The sequence below is a fragment of the Phycodurus eques genome, chromosome 14 (assembly GCF_024500275.1).
Source record: "Phycodurus eques isolate BA_2022a chromosome 14, UOR_Pequ_1.1, whole genome shotgun sequence".
NCBI lineage: Eukaryota > Metazoa > Chordata > Actinopteri > Syngnathiformes > Syngnathidae > Phycodurus > Phycodurus eques.
In genome coordinates this window covers 3,242,220-3,263,171 of record NC_084538.1, presented here as the reverse complement: position 1 = coordinate 3,263,171, position 20,952 = coordinate 3,242,220, and positions in this window count along the sequence as shown.

Here is a 20,952-nt window from a genome sequence, read left to right as displayed (position 1 = left end):
CGCAATGTCTTTTTTTTTGAAGGCCCTCAAGCCCCGTGGTGCATTTCCCGTCGCTTTCTGACTGACGGCTAATCAATGATCTCAATTGTCTTCAACGCGAGATGGAGCGAGGCCCGCAGGTGACGCGCCCGTGCGGCATTCCTGAATGCTTTTGGAATATTTCCGCGAGGTTGGACTCTTTTCAGTCTGCTGCTAGACGGCATGGGGCGATGGCGCGGGCGAGGGCGCGCGGTGAACGCCGATGGTTTAAGGTGCAACCAGGTGATTGAAAAGTACCACTGAGAATATGAACACACACAAACTTCCCCTGGCATCGATGGAGTACCGACCGACCTGCCATACTTTTGTCCTGCTGACAACTCATCCACTGTGCAGCCGCTTTCCTGCAATCATACTTTACCGAGTCGCCTACCTGACCGACCATCTCCACCATGCCTACCTTACAGTAGGCACAGTAGCTACCACCTTGCCCTACCTACCTAATGAGAGCACGATTTATCCCGTGAGTCGATTGGCTGCGCATCATCGCAGCCTCACCCAGCATCTTCCCTTGTCGGGTCTCGCCAGTCTCGTCCACGCTGTTGTGTGACAAAGCAAATGTTAATTACTGTATAAGGTTTTACAATTAAAGATTGAAGTAAATACGTGTACTGTTGTAATCTCTGTCTCAAATATGTAAAGTATAAATACTGTTTACATATTTTAAACATTCTGGTACCCACATACCCACTTGGGGGGGGGGGGGGGGGCAAATCCCACTTTGTGGTTTTTCACCTTTCGCGGGGGGTTCTGGTCTCTATTAACTGCGATTAACGAGGCAACACTGTATACCGTACCTTGCACGCCTCCCTTCCCATCTACCGACCAACTCGACACTACTGTAGCCAACCTGCCTACCAGCCAGCCCTAACCTCGCCTAATACTCCCACGCTCAGTTCGTTTGTGATTTATTAGTGATTAGAAGCCATTCAAAGTATTAAAATTGAAAATGCAAAGTCTGTGCACGCACGTAGCCCAGACCTGATCATGCATTTCAAATGAGTTTACGTCGGGAAGATTATTCAAAACTCAGCGGTTTGTCGAGGTGAAAACACGCAGCTGTGAAAATGTAGTGGCACTAGACAAGCAGCGCACTTTTTTTTTTTTTTTTTTTAATTCCAGCAGTCACTGCCTTACACTTTCAATTAATACAAACCTCCCGTTTGAATCAAACGCGTCTTGTCAGTTCAATGAAGGCGCTCGGAATTGTTGTTTTTGTACAACCCCAATTCCAATGAAGTTGGGACGTTGTGTTAAACTTCAAAAAAAAAAAAAAAAAAGAATAGAATGATTTGCAAATCATGTTCAACTTCTATTTAATTGAATAGACTACAAAGACATTGATATTGAATGTTCAAACCGATAAACTTGATTGTTTTTAGCAAATAATCATTGACTTAGAATTGGTGGCGATATCCTTTACACCACGATGTCGGTTTTTGATGCAGTGCCGCCTGAGGGATCGAAGGTCACGGCCATTCAATGTTGGTATTCGGCCTTGCCGCTTACATCCAGTGATGATTGACATTTAACGCAACGTCCCAACTTCATTGGAATTGGGGTTGTACTTATTTCTACTACCCAGCATGCACCTCCATTCATTTATTCAGGTCACATTCGTGTTCTTCTGTGGAAGAATGGAGACACTTTCCAAATGAACACTGGCTGTTTGGTTTATTCCTTCACTCTGCCATCACTCACTATTTGAACCCCCCCTTGTGTGTGTGTGTGTGTGTGTGTGTGTGTTTGGGATTACTGACACTAACAGGAGGACAGAACCAGCCTCAGGTTAAAAGCAGATAGAACATTTTTATTTCTTGGGCCATAGCTTTCAAGACTACGGCAGCACCACTAAGACGCAACGCGCGCGCACACACACACACACACACACACACGCACAAACTGTACACGCAAAGTGAAATCCGAGGATTAAAACTCTTCTCATTGGTCACAAATGTAAGCGTGTCGTCCGTTCGTGCGAGAGAGAGAGAGAGAGTGCGAGACATTTTGGCCAGTGTGCTGTGCAGAGAGAAGGTTCAAAGCTAAGGGATTTGACATTTTTATTGAGTTATTTATAATTCACGGGTTTCAATTTCCATCCTTTTTTTCAAAAACAGTACATTATTTCCAATTGCAGAAAAGTGCACAAAGTCCAGGTGGCTGCGTGAACCTACCAGAGCTGTTAAAGTAATAAATTATGAATAATAATTCAAAATAAAAACTAAATGTGGATGTCAAATAGCAATAGGCTATGGACCAAGGCAAAAAAACATACACATGTAGGCTGTACAATATCTGCCAAATAAAGGCTTTCTAAAAAGTAATGCGCACAAAATAGATATTTGGAGTTCTTTAAAAAGGACCTGAGATGTCAGAACAATAAATAAATGACAAATAAGTTCAAAAAGATAACATTATCATAATAATAAACCATAACTTTATTCTGATATAAATGTATCATATATTAATATTGTATTACTGTATTATAATGTTGTAAACTACCATTAATGTGGGGAAAAAAATATTGTGTATTGTGTCGTGACATCTACTGCTAATATCATCCATCCACCCATCTCCTTTTACCGCTTCTCCTCACTAGGGTCGCGGAGGTGCTGGAGCCTATCCCAGCTATATTCGGGCGGGAGGCGGGGTACACCCCGAACCGGTCGCCAGCCAATCGCAGGGAACACGAAACACAACAACCATTCGCACTCACAATCACACCTACGGGCAATTAAGAGTCGCCAATCAACCTACCACGCATGTTTTTGGGATGCGGGAGGAAACAGGAGTGCCCGGAGAAAACCCACCCAGGCACCGGCAGACAGGAGGGTGGCCGGGATTTGAACCTCGTCCCCCAGAACTGTGAGGCGGTTGTGTGACGTCAACCGTGCCGGCTTGCTAATGTTATAGAAAAGGTAATTAACGTGGAACTTATTGTAGGTGTGGTGTGTAGTCATGTGATCGACACTCCGCGGGGGGCGGCGGGGGGGGGGGGGGGATGGGGGGGGGCTTGCTCTTGTCTGTTTTATCCGTTCGATCTGTAGAGATGGAGCTGGCTCTCTTGACCTCGCCGCCTCGAGGCTTGAAAAGAAAAGAAAAAAACAAACTCACATGAAAAGAGGTAATAACCAAAGGACGCAATCCAGTGGAGAAATGTAATGGATGCTCAAAGGCTCACAGTGTATTTATTTAAAGACATTACACAGAAGTGGCTTCAGATAGCAGCAGGAGGAGGAGGAGGAGGATGATGAAGAGGAACTCGGGAAATAGAGGAAGAATGAGGGCCAAGTGGGCCGGGTGCACATGGAGATAGGAAGAAGCGGCTGCCCGTTGACCTTCACAGGACATGCGAGGACCGAAGACGAGAATTTATGCGCGCTCTCACTTTGTCTTATTGGTTTAGCCGAGCTTATTTGTGTGCGCCATTTGTATGCACTTCTGGACTTGAAGGTGAAGATGGAGGGATCTCCCTTTTTGTCTTTTTCTACTCCCTGCCCGCCTCGCTGCTCCGTTACAACGTGCAGCGTTATCTGATCTGAGGAAAAATAGCCACGTCACCTGTGGTTCAGAGCAATTATCGTGCGCACTGAATCTCCGGAGGTCTTATCGGTGGAGCTTGTTGTGGGTCAGGCGGGTTGAAATGGGACATATTATGAAAAGTGGACTTTTTAATTGCAAATTCTCGGTTCTCCGGAGTTCCTGCACACCCACCGAGTGTGAAATTAAACAAGCAAGTCAATCGTTTTTAGCTGCTTATTTTCGAAAGTTTGTCTGCGTGTGTGTGTGTGTGTGTGTGTGCGTGTGTGTGTGCGTGTGCGTGCATGTGTGAGTGAGACGTTCTGAATTCTGGCAGATTGTGATTTAGCAAAGCGGCTAATTCACATATTTATTTACCATATACGACTCCCCGCTGAGTTTACATGCCATGAATTGCAGCTGGGTTTGTGGAATTCTCCAGCCAGACCCTGGAGATGATCAGATCAAGGAATGGGCAGAATAATCGATTAATACATCAGTTATTTGATTGATAAGAATTCTGTCGATTTTGTGGAATAGCAATTGGATTCTTTTCTACTTGTCTGAAATAGCTTGTGGTCAAAAGAAGAATATGACGCAACGGCATTTGTGAAATTACAGTAAACAACCAAGTAAATCTTTTGCGCGACGCTTGTTCTCCAAAATGACGGAGCCACCATATAAATTGGTGAGTATAATTTGGCGGCTTGGTGATGAAATTCAGCCTCCACCAATGAAAACACAATCCACACTTCGAGTGTCTTGTGGGGTTCCCGTTTTCGTTCGCAGCCTCGTTGCAACCATCTAGCTCTGCCCCTGGCTGTAGAGGGGGCAGGCTGGTCAGTGGCCCGTTCATATTAGACAGGACCGCCTCCTTAAAATAAGCTGACTTCAGAGTTGCTTTTAAAGCAAATGTTATTGTAAAATGCTCTCTCTATTTGGGCTTCACGTCCAGCACAGGCTATTCTACACTCACTGGCCACACATTCTTCATTTTCAGAGTGTACGTCATTTGGATTCATCCTAGCTTTTTGGTCGTCGAACGTTTACGCGACTCCACGGTTGGTTGTTTCATAGCTCCACGTTGCATTAAATTAAATTGAGGCCATGTGAACCGAGGGAGAAATGTACAAGTTCTACGCACCAGTGCTGTGCTTGTGAAGAACGCTGGAACTAAACCACTTGGTTCCTCGCGGCTATCCCATGCTAAATAACTGCTTTCTCCATAACTGTCGCTATTTTCGGCTTATTTTCAGTCATTCGAACAGATAGGCTGTGTCGCTCACAATGTCAGGGACATACATTTTCAATGAGCAAGCAAAATAAGACCCGTTCATATAGTTTTTCCTTGTCGTGTTTTTCGCCGAGGTCTTGTTTGCATCAGTAGTTGTGTGCATATGATATATGAACTGAAATGCTGGAAAGCTGAGCTTGCAGTCTGGCTTCACAGGGAAACATCTGCATCTATCCCATCATTTGTCCCCCTGGTCGTGAAAGCCAGCAGTACAGAAGTCATTCCAGGAGCTTGGAGAGAGAAGGAAGAGGAGGAGGAGGAGGAGGAGGAGGAGGAGGAGGAAGAGGAGGTAGGAATTATCACCAGCACAGACTGATGGCTTCAGATGTCTGGCCATGAGGACTGTGGAAGATTTAGCATGCGGTCACTGACAAAAAACTGGGGGAAGCGCTATTAGCATTTTTTTTTTTTTTAAAGCTTCCTCTCCACATGAAAATGAGGACACAGAGTTTAACAGGAGATCTGCGTTTGTGTCGCTCATCATTTAACCTGACAGAATGCCAAATCTGGCAACCAAAACCAGATGCAGTGATTCACGTAGCTGCCTTCCGTGTAGCAGAATATGAGACAAGATTTTGAAAAAAATGGACCCACAGGACTCACAAGGGGAAACATCTTGGCAAGAATCTTTTTGTAAAGGTTTCATCGGAAATCACACTTTGTCATGTAATGATTCACCTATAATCCTCTGAAAATATTTGACTCGCACAAGAAAAGTACATGTCATATTTACATTGCATTCTAATATCGGCCCTTCACGTAAATGGTCTGATGCCTCCATAATAGCCCAACAAACACTCAGCAATCAAAAAGACCGTAAAAAGGAAGATAAGACTTTAGATTCTGCAGTAAAGGAAGCATTGACCAATTATTCACGTAGCTGTCTTTAATACAGTTGGCCCACATCAGTTTTAGGGTATACGCAGCCGCGTGTGCGATGGCCTCCAACTCCCTGACACTCAACGCTATAGAAGATGGTTGTATAGATTCTGCAGTAAAAGATGTCATTAATAATGCAGTGATTCACCTAGCTGGCTTTCACACAGCCAGCCCAATATCTCTCAATAACACTTCAATGCCGCCTCAACAGGATAGGTGTGATAGAAAAAGTGGATGTATTCTGCAGTTAAAAAAAAAACATTGAAAACAATCGGGCATTTCCTCAAGGGATCCAGGATGAGGAGACACCTCGCACCCCATCCTCTTGGTAAAGTTATGTTTGGGGCTCAGCGGGTAACTCAAAAACATCCCCAGAGGTCTCTCTACAACCCCATCAATTCCCTTAGACATTTCGTCTGACAAGAAGCATCTGGAAGGCACTGGAAAAGTACATCAAACACACACACACACACAGGCACTGCACGTATGAACAAGGTGGGGTACTTTTTTTGTTGTTTACTAAAAGGTTCTCTGCCCTGTGGTTGTCCTTGGGCAATATCACCACAGACGGGATCAATAGAGCCATCACTCAGAATGGATGGAGAGACACTGAGAAATGTACAGGAGGAGAAGTGGGGATTGTAGCAAAAAGATGGGAGGGGAGAGGGCGGAATAATGGATGTGAGCTGGAGGAGGAAGTCAGCACAGGAGCGTACCATTTGCGGCGAGAACTGCCGACGAGAGCGTTTGAGGCAAAGAAGTTGGGAAGGAAGCAAAGTGACAAGGATGGATGAAGGGAGCGAGAGGATAGGGGGGTCGGAGGAGAAAAGGGATGAGTAAGGCAACGGAGAGCAAATAAGCGGGAAAAGACAGGAAGAAAGGTCAAGAGGACGAAGAGACTAAGTGCAGTAAATGAATGGGATTCCATAAGGAAGCCTGGCTGGAAGGAAGACGGGAGGATGGGTGGGGGGGGGGATTCAAAGGAGAAATTGGGGGAAAAGGTTCAAATGTGAGTTTGGGTGCGAAAGGACAAAAGACGATGAGTAATGTCGGAGTAGGCCAGTGATTAAGCGAGACAAAAGCTGAGCCGGCAATATCGATTTGTGGCGTGAATGCGTCTCGTCGGGAACGCCGACTTAAGCGGAGAGCAATGTTGCGCAGTAAAGGAGAAAGTCAAATAGACGGCGCACAAAAACCTTCGGCGACAGCGCAGTCGAATCGTTTTCTCTGTTGTCGATTTTCTGAAGGGACAAAGGGATTTTAAATGATACTAAAGCCTTGAGGATTTAACGGGTGCTATTACTTCACCTTTTCACCTTCCGTTTCTTGAATAGTCTGCTTCAAACAATCAGACAATCTCTGGTCGTTATGTCAACAAACATTATCGCAGAAAGACAGTTGTCCATTAGGGTTGCGAGACAATTTCCACGTAGCCATGTATTGAATTGTTAGCTCTTACCATACAATATTGATATTGCCTCTGTGGGATTACAAAACAAAAACAAAAACAAAAACAACCTAGTATGCACCTCATAAAGACAGATCTTTAGGGGAGAAAATATCAATATTGCCATGTATTATATACATATAATATTGTAGAATGGCAATATGGCAATGTATTGTAGAATGTACAATTCTAGAATGAAAACCAATCATTTTGAATTCATATTTCATATATATATATATATATATATATATATATATTTAGCTTGTTTTCGACTCAGTATGGATTCAAAAAAAGAATCTGACACTGACGCTGTTGAATGAAAACTGAATAGGTACCTCACAAAGGCCACGTGTTATATCATTTTCTCTTACGATATACTATTGATATTGTCTCCGTGGGATGAAAACCAATTATGTACTCGATGTCATAACGGCAGTAAAAATATTGATTCTGGGTAGTATTGTGTTGTTATCAATAGTGAAAACCAAGTATGTACCTCAACTTTATAAAGACAATTGTTCATCTGGGGTGGAAGAAAACATTGCTATCGGCGTGTATCGTATTGTTACATTCCGATCTTCCTCTTCCCAGCTTTTTCCCTACTTGGACGAAGTTTTAGTGGAGGTTTGACTTTGTTTAGCTTCTGAGATCGGATGATTCTTAAAGTACTACGCTCGCCATATCGTTTATAATACGGTCGTTATCATGCCATTGTTGGATGAAATGTGCCTTTTATAGAGATAAGAGGTAGAGAAAATATCATTAATGACTTGACGCACTGTTATCTCTCACTATTCAGCATCGATGCGCTCGCATCCAATATCAATATCGCCGGCGTCGGATGAAAACGAAGTATGTACTGTGTGGTGTCGTGACCTGTCATTATCGCTGGGAAAATATTCCGATATTATCGTGTGTACCCCTCACGGTCAGCAGCCTTCCGATTTCCCAGCCCCTCATATCGGGTATGACACGGCCTTTTCGTCCCTGGCGACCAGTCAACATGAGAAAACTGCGACCGTGACACCACAATGAACTTTATGAGGTCACACCGCGGGAAAAGCCAAAGCGCTCCTGTGCCTGCCGTAGACCTCGAGTCGAGCGTCATCTGCGTCGCGTCTATTCGTCCTTAACGTCTGCGAATACATAAAAGTAACTTTTCAATTTCCCTCGTGGCTGATGATCACGATCATTGAGTAGATTTACGGCCTCTCTCGAACCAGCAGAGGGTATAAAATGTATTTTGTACAGAGGTAAAAAAGGTAATTATTAGACTTTTAAACATATTGGATGATGGAAAACACAATTTGCTCTGTACGGCACTTATGCGGACATAGTGTGACTTGTGCTGCTTGACGAGGCGATTTAAAATATTCTGTCTGCAAGAAAAAAAAAAGAGTCTGTTTTAAGCTGAGACAAGGAAGTGGGAGCAAGGGGCTAGACTACAGTTGGAGTGGGTCTTGGCCTGGAGGTCTGCCTGTCACCAGCTTTATTAGCGGCTCCCATGTTCATGCACTGACAAATGGCCTACAGGGGAAACGCGGCTGATTAGATTTGAATATATCAAAGACGACAAAGACGAGCCTCCATTAGCCTCTTACAGGAGGGCTCATTACGAGGCAGCCGGCCCGCGTTTTGGTTGCGGCCCTCTTCTGCTGCCGTTGCTCACCCCACGCACCGCAAAGAGGCCATTGTGGCTTATATTAAATATATGTTATATATGTTCATCCCCGACATATAGCACTGCTAGCTCAGCTCATGACAACGGCAGTACCGGCCGCTGCGGCTCACATTTAGCCGAGGACACGTTAACCTGTGGAACTCCTCAAGTTAGATCTTCCGCAGCACCGCGAGAACGACCGGATCTGGGAATATTTCACCCACAATGCATCCGCATCACAGCTCGATGAGTATTTTGGAGAATCTAAGTGGAGCTAATCGTTTTTTTGCCTTGTAAATTACCGATAAATATGAACACACAAACCTGCAAGGCATGAAATTAAAACACACTCAAGCATGTTTTTTTTTTTTTTCCTACATACCATATTGATTTAAATCTCCGCCCGCTGTAGCGTGACTTTTAGCTCCAGTCCAGGCGCAAAAAAAATGAAAAATAAAATATAAATAAAAGCTGGAGAAAGGGCTAATATTGGTGATCAAAGGCATAGGATGATGAAACGAGATGACGACGAGATGAAATGAAACGAAGCTGCTCGAGAAAGAGAAGGCAAGAAGAAACCCAAGTCAGCCCAAGTTAGACTTGGGGAATTTCTGACCCAGTTATTCCAGCAATAATTCCTTTTGCACTCGCTGCTCTCAACAATATGTAGCCGTTTGACCTTAAGACAATAGCTTTAAAATCACTGAGATGGTTAGGGTTAGCTCTGCTGGGTCACTTACTTTAGTGCTCCATTATATTAGTGAACCAGCCTGAACAACTTCAAACTCATTCACTGCCAGTCCTCCTCCTTAACATGGATATTTGAATTGAACAGCCGTCAATGGCAGCGAATTAAGTTGTGTAAGCGTTTAGGTCAGTGCTAATTGAAGTGCTTGTTTAGCGGTTTTAGCACACCCAATGACTTTTTCTCAAGCCTGACATTTCTCTTTACGTTAGGTTTAATTCCTTTAGACAAGGGATGGACATGAATAAATGATTTAATAGATGACTAAATATTCGCGGAGGAGCTAAGTTTAGCAAAGCATGAGAAACCATTTTCAGCATGATGTAATGTTGTTCTCCAACACAAAAATAAAATCACTGCTTTGTTAATATTTCTCTGATAGCGTGAATAAAATTGGGCATCGTGGTTTGAAAAGGTTTCCTTTTCTCAATTGTTTTCAAAGTACATATTCTTTCCTGATTACAGCGTCTTAGTATGTGAAGGTATTAATCCTCACTACCGCTCTTAAACTCTGCAGGGGTGATTTTTTAATTTTTATTTATTTATTTTTTTTAAGTCTCTGTCAGCACTTTGCTTCTCTTTGCTCGCTCAACTTGACTGCTGACCGACTGATCCAAAGGGGAAAAGATAATCCAAGAATTTATAATACTCTCTTTTATGGCATCATTTACTTCTGGGCTCCACCTGCTCTTTTAGAACAAATTTACACATTTCTTTAATGGCCAAATGTGCTACTGGGTTCACGAGCCAGTCACAATTGTTATGAGCCGGTGTCATCGACTGCTGTGAATTCCTAATGATGCTCGCCAGAAACAAGGTGGACAGTTTCCCATCGTCAATGGTGGAAAATAAACTGTTTGGTTACTCATGCAGTCATCGCAACCGTATTTGCCTTTTTGTTTATGCTTGCTCAAGAGTGAATAATTCATCCCATCTACCTGCCATATGTCATGAATAATAAAGCGTTTCGTCAGTGTCAACGATGGGAATCACCGGGGGGATTTCTGCCAGCCAATAAAATCGAGTTTGTGCCAAAGTGAGGCTGAATTTAAGTAAATGTCAACAGCACTGATGTCAGTTTTTGCACACAAACAAATTGCCGAGTCGACAAGGAGCTTAGCTTTCTGAGTATGACGCAAAGCTCCCTTTGATCCGTGCCTTGTGAGCGTTTTGCTTTTTCATCTGTTTTTCTTGCCATGTCCCCCCCCAAAATAAATAAATAAATAAATAAATAAATGAATGGAAGAATTAAAGCTGCAAGCAGCGACGAACGGGCCCGGCACCACACAAATCCTCTAAATAATCAGCAACAGAATCATTTTAAATGGTCAAGCATGTTTAAACAGCCAAATAATTTGTCGCTGGTAGTTGGTGGATTCTAGCAATAGAGTGTGCAGCCTTACTGAGTGTTTCCAGAACCAGAACTAAACAAAATGAAGCAGCATTTGGCTTCTATGCTCTTCAACTGTGGGACAAAGTACCGGAACACCTCAGAGCTATGTAAACTGTCACTACATTTAAATATCATCTTTCACTTCTGCTTCTTTTAAATCAAAAACATACTTTTATATATTAATCTTAACTTTGTCTTTAATTATTATTTTTTGGCCTCTGTCAAGCACAACACATTTGCCTTGCCTTGCATAGTGCAAATAAGACAATCTCGGTATAACGAAAACTACATTTAGGACATCAAACTTTGACGCCGTGCTCCTTCCACATTATGTGGAGTTGGCCAAAAAGCTTTGAAATTTACTGTCTCCATCTGTCCGGGTTAGTTTCACCCAATTGGGGCCCATTTGGACAAATTCCCTCGACGGAGTTTGTCAGTTACCAGCCTTGGAACGCACCCAAAATGGCTGACTTCAAACAAAATGGCCGACTTCCTGGTCACTTTTAGGCGTGAGGCTTTTTCGTGCGTCCTGTTGTGACAGACATGTCCACCAATGTTTTTGCCTATGAGTGAAAGTGGTGTCGTTGACTTCATTTTTCAAACGTTACTTAAGCTTATAGCGCTCGTCAAGCATCATCCAAAACATACGACCCAAGAACAAAAAGGAGCTGGCGAACTTCTACCTTGAGAAAGCTTCGAAGCACACAAACAATCATTACAAAGTGTCTTCTCTGATTCGATCTCATTATTGTGTGTAATCACCACTCCCGCTCCCTCTCGGCCACATTGCCTCAGAAACAAAAACATTCCCCGGGCGACCCTGACCTGTCCCATGAGTTGTGGTTTTGACTGGCAGCCCATTAGCGGCCCATTGATTGGCCGGACCTGGGAATGTGCGAGCCAACCTAATTAAGGATGACTCCCCCCCCTCGCCGAATATCAATTGAGAGGGAGGCAGACCAGGCAAATAAGGTCTTTCCCATCATCTGAGAGGAGTTTTTGTGCACACTATATATGGACTTAGACGTTGTGGGACACAAGTCGAAATTAATCAGTCGGGTTGGGCTTGACGCCTTCGATCCTCCTAGAAAGAGTTGGACAATTGTACGCTTTTAAACTTTGTGGGAACAGTTTGGGGAACGCCCATTTCTGCTGACTGCAGTCAGGTCGGCATTGCAAATGAGATCTGTTCTCAATTGCCTTACCTGGATAAAGAAATATAATAACAGATAAATAAATAGTGACAATTGATATTTCAAATGTTCTTCTGGATCAGAAGACAGACATTTCTATTGACTTGTACAAGGTCTTCTGTCAAATGTTTTCTCTCCTTCGCTGTTCTATTCAAAGGTGAAACCGATATTAATTCACAACAGAGATTTGAATGCTTTTTCAAATTTGTGTCAGTTCTCAGTTCCTCCGCTGGTGCGGAATGTTTCTACGTGTTACTGTGTCCCTGAGATGTACTTTGAAGCAATCGTGAAAGGGTGAACGCGCAACAGGCAAATGCTCCCAGTTTCAATGCAAATACAGAAAAAAACACAGTCCATCAGGGCGTACTGTACCCTGCTCAGCGTACCGTTCCATCGCTACTTTAATCCTCTAATATTATTTCAAATGAGTGTACAAAAGAGGCCTCATCCCAAAAGACGAGAGGACATACATGTTCAAACACTTTCCATACCCGTGTTCAAATGAAGGAAAAAAACGTGATCAGATAATCAAGAACCTCGTAAGACTGTTGGTGCTAATCAACATCATTTCGCCTCGCTCGCCCGATTCTGAGGAAACGGCGGTTCTTTTAAAGCTCACCTTGACAGCTGTAATGGCTTTGTGAACTCAATCATGAAAATGGTAATGCGCTTTTTTTCTCCGCAAGATGTTTAATATGCAAACGATATGCTAATGAGGCATGCGGCCACTTTGCATGTGAACAACAGCGCTGCGCGGATGACAGTTTTGTGGCGGGTTGAGAGTGACGTGCGGACGGTCGCCCGTATGAAACGGCTGTAACAAAAGCAGGCGTTTTAGAGTCGGGGCCCGAGCATGACATACAAAAGTCGCCTTCTTTGTTGTTATTCTTACTTCGAATAAATCACCACAAAACACACAATTATTAATGTCACAAGATCAAGAGTCAGTTTCACTTAGCAAGAGGAAATTTGGTTGTCAAGTGTATCATGAGCAGACTCACAAAAAGACACAGGACGTCTGCCATTTTGGTTTGAAAAGGTTCAACTTTTGCTCTATTTCAGGGAACAAACCCTTCCTCGAGATTTTACCGAATCACGTATAGGAGACAGAAGGGTGCCTCTAAATTGCAAGTCATTTTTGTTTTTTGTCATTTCGCATGGCACTAAAGTTTGGTAACTCACCCAAAAAAAAATAAAAACATTCTTTGATTTCCCTAACTTAAATGCAACTTCCAAATTTTGCACACCCCAGCAAGGGCTCATTCATCGCTGCACCGCACACAGACACACGCTCACGCACACACAATTGAATCAAATATTAACAATCTTTAAAAATACATTTTAAAACACTAACAGGCAACATCGCCTTAACATTACTTTGCCACGTTTTAATATTTCATCCCGGTATTCAATTGTTAAAATATTTTTTTGGGGGTGAAATAATTCACTACTAAAAAGCATTTCTTTGTCGTGATCGTCAGAGTGTGTTCGGATTGTGTGGTCTTTCCCTTCAGTGATGTTTAAGAATGTAGCTATGTTTTATTGACAAGAAGGACACTAACATCTTTTTAAAATATACATATATATATATATATATATATATATATATATATATATATATGTATATGTATATATATATATATATATATGTATATGTTCATATATATGTATTATATGTGTTCATTCATCAACCTGAGTGACACCTCAGGAGACGAGTGACACCTCAGGAGACGTGCTGAGTCTGAGACTTGCTCGAGTCTCGTGCGATGCCACCCACGATGGCTTTTGGTCACCTCAATGGCATTCGAATGTGTTGGTTCCGCTATACAGTGCATTACGATTTCTCGCAAAATACGACGCAATCCTTGGGAGAACAGGCTTTTCAAACCTCTTCTTAGCTACTGAGACATGTGTCACGCAGAGATGTAAGGCAACAATCATAGTCGGGCCGTACGCACTCGGCGCTGCTGCCGCCTCCAGATAAGTCTCCCTCCATAGACCAGTCTCTTTGTACATCAGTGGCAGCAGAGGATGAAAGCAATAGCAGCAAGTCAACTCATGTTGTTAATTTGTCTCAACACTAAAGACACAGCAAGCGGCCGGGACAAATCTACCTCCCCCTAGAAAAACACTCCCGCCCCTGCGCCCCTTTTGTGAACCGGGCTCTCACCCGCCTGTAACCCTTTTGCACCTCACACCATCTTTCACTCTTCCTTCCCCTCCGCTGTCCTGTTAGTGCACACGGTGCGAAAACGTGAATCAAATGACTTTTTTTTTTTTGCCATCGAGGGCTGTACTGACAGATTAGAGGATTACATTGACACACATGCACCTATAGACCGCTAAAAAAATGTTGTCGACTTGCCCCTCGGCGGGAGCTTTGTGTTCTATAAGTTACAAGGTTGCGTGTTTTTCTTTTTTTCAGGTTGAGGAGGGGTGAAGGCTCAGAAGCAATATAAAAAAAAAAGGGGTGAGCCAGAGGTGAGAGCAGGGCAAGCATAACACAAACAGAGGGCAGGAGGTGATGAATGAACAGAAGGGCTCGCACACACAGATCTATACACACTCTGTACACACACGCACAACAACAACAACAGCAACCCCGCGAATGCAGATCAAGAGCTTCTTTCATTAGCTTCCTGATGCCTGCTTAATCCTATTCTTTTTATTAATCCCGTACACAATCCAAACACGTACACAGCGTAGGAGTAGTAAGAGGGGGGAAAGTGATACATCCGAGGAGAAGGGACACCTGTGTAGAGTGCAACCTTCGTTCCGGAACAGTTCAAGGCCGTGACGTCCCAGAGGCTGCGCTAGCAATCACACTTGAGAGCGCTAATAAGCGACCTCCTTGACAGTCGCGTACTGCTGAATTAAATATCGTCGCTCCAATGACAATCCTCTAAAGTCCCCTTTACGACAATTTTGACTTTTGACATCAAAGGAGACATATTGCGCATCCACAAAGTATTCACACTTCACATTTTCCACATCACAGCCTTATCAATTCATTTTTCCCCTCCACAAAATTCCACACACATCCCGTGAACATACATCTAGTTTGTTCTAAAACTGTTTATATTACTCCTGGCAAAAACAAAAAAAAGTGAGCAAATGTGACAGAAGATTGTCATTGGACATTAATGACATTTAACACACAATTAGCCTTAATAGCCACGCAAGGGAGAAATAAATGCAACCAAGTCACATTGCCCCAAAACGAAAATGACAACCGCAATGATTGTTTTCTCTCTAGTTCTGATTGTTTTTAAATCTCATATTCACAGCAAGCCGCGCTGCGCCTCATCAACAAGCGGATTTTGATTTTCTTGAGGAAAGACAAACCGAAAGACGCCAGAGTCATTTTGGCACAACTAAACCGAAACAGTCGCCGGCCGTCACGTCGTCTTGCGGGTTTGTGAGCCGTCAAGCAGGATTTAGTAGGATTTTTTACAAAAACGAATGACTGAATTTAATGTTTTACCCTTTTTTCAGCCGGAGAGTCAAATTAAAAAGGTGGGTGCTCCCCAGGACTCAGGGTTACGAAAATCACCTAAATCAACATCAGGCACTTTTACATCTAACTAGGAACTTACTAGGAACATTTAGTTCCTGGGACAAAGAGTTCCTTTGTTTTGGTTGGTGTGTGGCAAAGCCACCCCAAAACATAAAATTGTTGGTACTTTTTTTTGGTTGAAGAGTAAAAACAAAACCGCAAGAACATTGTCCAAGAAGCATTGTGGCTTGTCAATATGCATTACATATATTCCACTCTCATCACTTTCAATTTATTTCAGGGACAATTGTGGGTTGTTCATTCTTTTACCGGTACCAACAATTTACCAATTTACTTGTCACCAGCTAATCACAAGGCAACCATGCAGAAATCATCATAAAAGTATTGGGGGGGGGTGACAGCAAAAAACCTTTCTATCATGATGACTGAAATATAATGCAGCAAGTAGTTCTTCAATTTCGGCCCCAAAAAATGACAAGGAACTTTTTTAAAACATTTTTTTAGAAGCGTTCCTGAAGTGTGAACACACAAACTTCATACAAAAGTTACTATCTCTGGGATAAATCAAAGTTCCTTTACTGCTTTGGTTTTCGTCCAATTTCCGATCCACGTGAATGCATCACTTTGTGAGTAAAAATACGTATGCACTAGAATGTTGAGATCCAATATTTTTTTCCTCCCATTGTGCCCTCTTCAAGTCGTAATTTTGCACTCTTTCTCATGTGCCAGAGAGCACAGAGCGTTCTAATGCAGATTCACCTCTAAAACTGCAGGTATCATTTAACCTAGCACATTTAATGGTGCTCAGCAATGTTTCTGGTCTTGGGTCTTAATTTGTGCAGCATAGACCGTTAAAATAAAAAAAAAAATAAAGTTTCAAGGCAAAGGAGCTGAAGTTGGCAGTTTGTGAGCTTTACATCGGTTCAGAAGACTGGACACAAGATGTTCAGTGGTTCAATAATGATGACAGGCATTTTTAAGGTCCTTTTCGCGCTGGTACTGATATCCAATGACGGAACCTTTGATTTGGCCTTAGTTTTTACTTCCTGTTGTGATCAGAGTCCAAACTATCACCATCATCAAACCTAGCTGTACAGGCAATCTTTTAAATCAAAATGTAACATTAACTGTCATCAGAACTTAACCACTCAAAGTTTATACAGCTAAAAGGAATAAATGACCCTTGACACGGTCTCATCCTGATGGTCATTGCCTGTAAGTGTTCAAATATTTCAAATACGCACAGTTCTACGTTTTCATCACGAAGTGACAAAAATAGGGCTGCTAGCCAGTTGACGGTTAGCTATCTAGTTAGCAGTTTATTTTTGTCAAACGGCACAAATTGAACTCGAATGCGGAAAAGCTGCTCAATGCCAGCTGAGGCAAAAACAGGAAGTTGGAACGATTTTTTAAAATAAAACGCCTCATTTTTAAACATTACCTGTCAAACGTTTAAAGCATTGTACGCATAAAACAATACAAGTGTCAAGCATAGGGCAGCTAGCTAGTCAGTGGCTAGCTACAAAGTAGCTAGCTGACATGAAGTGCTAAAGTAGCAGTCTACGTCTTTAATCACTGCTCCTTTTTGTCGAACAACAACAGAAAATGGGAGTCAGATGCACAAACGTGGTCACCGGAGATCCAAACTAAAGTTGTTTGACTACAGAAAGCTACACGATGAATGGGTGAGTGTCTTGTCAAGCTACGGGGAAAAAAATACCCCAATAAAGTAGCAGTTGTAGTTGTAGTTGGAACCTACCAAAATAAAACCAGTAACAGGACACTTCAGGCCCAAAAGCCAATGGAAAACGCAAAGACCGATTGTTATTCTTTTGATGCTGTCTGAAAGGAAGTCAAGTGATGTGTGCTAACAGCTGGCATTTTGGGTCCTACTCCAAATTTTACAAGCTTGTACGACGTTCTGACATTTTGAATCTCTCACACAAAGCTTTCCAACAGCACACTTGACATTTTGTGCTACAGCGGACTAACACGGCTCCAAGACACAACTCGTAATAAAGTCTATATACCTTACAATATTTCACCGCACAACACAGAACCTATATTTATAATTTTATACGACTATATTACCTTGCATCAACGAGTTTGGCGTGTCTGTCTGTGTGTGTGCTGGTGCGGCGCCATTCAAGATTAATGGTGTTGGTTTCGCTCCGCATGCAGAAAACCTCTTGTGTTAGTTTTTCACCTTTTTCTGCACAGGGAGCAAGGAAGAAAACAAACAAACAAACAAAAAAACATTTTGCCACAACTGTCTTAGATTTGTTAGTGAAGGGGGCCGCTATCGCACACACACCGGGTCGCCCAGCAGGCTGTGAAATGACTTTGTAGGAGTGCATGTGTGTGCGTGTGTGCGTGCGTGCGTGCAGTACTTTGAGAGTATGTGTGTGTGTGTGTGTGAGTGATAGTGTATAAGAGTATGTTTTTGTGTGAGTGAGAGTGTAGGACACAGATAAGATGCTGGTTTTATGTTGATCCTGGAATGTTTTATTTTTTTTTACAAAGCCAAAGTTTTATTTATTGTTTTAAAAACATTTTATTTGGATTTAATATTTATTATTACCAATTATAAAATTAACTATAGGGCTGTCACTATTTAATCTTTTTAGAATCGATTTTTCCTCTTGATTATTCATCAAATAATCGAATAATCCCCCGCCCCCCCCACAATTACTTTTTTTTTAACGATTAACATGCAATTTATTCGTATAAAATGGACTTCTAACCTTAAACAGCTTATGCTGGTACTGAGTGTATGGTATAAATTTGGTGTACAGTATTTGAGACAGTAAAACGGTAAATGCTAACTGGTTAGCGATCGGGATTAGCTTTAGCACGCCAGCGATAACCATTTTAGGTAAAAAAAACGCTAACTACCATTCAGCTCACTCATAGTTATCACCTTATATGTACATTACACATCTAACAGTGTCTTAAAAATAATTTACAGGCGCTCCTTTTTCCATTTCGGCAGTTTATCATTGGGCAGAGCTGCGTCCGTCTTCAATAAAGGTCCGTGCGAGCGAAATATGGGTTCCGGTGGCGCAAGCATGTTCTGGCCGGAACTATGTTTTTGGTCCCAGCGGAGCTGCGAGGCAGAAATTTTGTGTCGACCTATTTTAGAAGTGAATTTAGCCGAGTTATTCGATTTTTTTTTCCCCAGCCCCACAAAAATCCGGCAGTTGTGTTGTTGCTTGTCACCGAAATGAGACCACCCATCCATCATGAAAATGAATTCATACATTTATATATATAAAATAAAAAAAATCCAAGTATACTGAAATCCATCCATCCATTTTCAACACCGCTTATCCTGGTTAGGATCACGGGGCGCTGGAGCCTATCCCAGCTGACTTCGGGCGAAAGGCGGACTACACCCTGAACTGGTCGCCAGTCAGTCACAGGGCACATATAGACACAGACAACCATTCGCACACATACGCACCGTCACTGAGTGGGAACTGAAGCCACGCTGCCTGCACCACTACACCATCAGTGACAAAATCCAAGTATATATGGGTGTTCATTTGATTACGGGCCTTTTTGTGTCCTTGATGTAAAATTGAAAGACAAAATATATTTAAATAGATTTTTTTCAATAACCAGCAGTGGGCGTGCCAAATTATAAGTGTCATCTAAAATTTCATGCTAATATAATATTTTGAATTTTATGGAGCGGTTTTATGGTGATGTTTCACAGTTTTCACCCTGTCCCTAGCACAGGGTTTGGATATGTGAAGCTCTATCGTTCTACTAAAAAAATGCTAAAATGGTGTAACTTTTACCATAAATTCCTTACAATACAATAGAATGAATGATTTCTCATCATGTATACAAAACATTTCAAATTCTGTCTTTTATTTTTTCGAAAATATGTCTGTCCCTTAAAGTTGCTGTCATTACCGCCACACTGACCGTTTTCAGATCAATCAAGTTGATTCAAAATCGGATTCTTTAATTCCCTGTGTCATGTTGTCTTGTCACTCAAGCACATGCGAGGGCAGAGAGAAGTCAGACATTTTGATAACTGGAAAAGTATTTTTCCCCCCCTCATTTGTACACTTAAGTCACATAATATTTTTTATTGCATGTAATTACCAAACGACTTGTAGTGTCAATATGTTTGAAGATTTTCCTGTAAACACTTGATAATCGTATAAAATGTTGTACAGGACTAGCTGGCTGAAAGAACAGCATAGCATAGTTAGCTAAAAACTTTGAAATGTCATTACCGTCACATGGCATTTTTAATCAATATGCCATTGTGGCGGTAATGACATTTCTCGAAGGTATATGACAAAAAGACCAAATTAAAAAAATAATCTTAAATCAATATATACCGACATGAACAGATTCACAGAAAAATGACAATTAAGGTAAGGTAGGGATATATAGTTTTTGTGACATTTTATTTTTGAGAAAAACGAAAATCAAACGTGCCCCGAAATCAAATAAACACCCTTATACGAAAATCTGTAGCCGGGAAGTCATGCATAAATAAACCTGCACAGATGAAAGTCCGACATTCATATTTGGACCTCACCTGAATCGCCGGCAGCTGTGTGCAGACTTCACGTTCCGATCTCATGACTTGGGTCGGACACACACACAGACACACACACACACACACACGCGCACACACACAGCCAGCGCTGTCCCTGGCCCGAATTAGCATGCACACACTCCAGCTCAGCTTTGTTGCAAACTGGCGCTGAAAAAGACGCCCAGTGGAGAAGTGGGAATATAAATCTCAGCTAAATATTTTGGCATGCTAGTCGGCCATCAGCATTACGGCGGCCAGCCTGGCAGCGGTGGCGTGCAAGTGCTTAAACGTTGGCTGCTATCTCGCAAAGGAGACGCCAGTTAAAACACACAGTTCATTTTTATCAAGGAAAATACAGCCTTAGCCTGGCGAGGAAGAGGCTTTTTGTTTTGGATGCCGTTTTAACACCTCCTTACTTTGTGGGTTTACAGTTGTTGGCCTTGATAAGTACCAACAAATAGTAGCTCAACTTATGTGTAACCCAACTAACGACGATTCGTCACTCGGACGATTTTTTTTTTTTTTTTTTTGTCTTGAGTTGCGAGCAAAAATGTAAGTTGCGAGAGCTAGCTATTGGCAGTAACTGAACAATTTTTAGAAAAAGGCCAATTGCTGCCTTCAAGCTGTTTATTGCCACTCATAGTTGAAGTTTACTGTTAAACTAAACATAAAACAAAAACAAATTACTTATTTTGTATTGAACCA